We start from the raw sequence: 259 nt of genomic DNA on the forward strand, positions 1-259 counted from the left end.
ATAGCTACTGCACAAAGCATCCTGGACCATGTAGTTAGTATTTGCGGTGGCCGCCGCTCTGGGAAGGTGTGAGGAAGGGCGACGCCCTTGGGTCATCGGAACTGAGACTTAGACATCGCCGAATAGACTGAGGCTTGCGTTCCTGGAGGGACGACCCTACGTGTCCCAGAGTTGCAGGGCGTGGCTGGCCAACGCGGACTATATCTCCCATCGGGACATGCGCACTATAACAGGCCCCACCCCCAGGTGGCGCCGGAGC

Source organism: Lemur catta, chromosome 1, assembly GCF_020740605.2.
Source record: "Lemur catta isolate mLemCat1 chromosome 1, mLemCat1.pri, whole genome shotgun sequence".
Lineage (NCBI taxonomy): Eukaryota > Metazoa > Chordata > Mammalia > Primates > Lemuridae > Lemur > Lemur catta.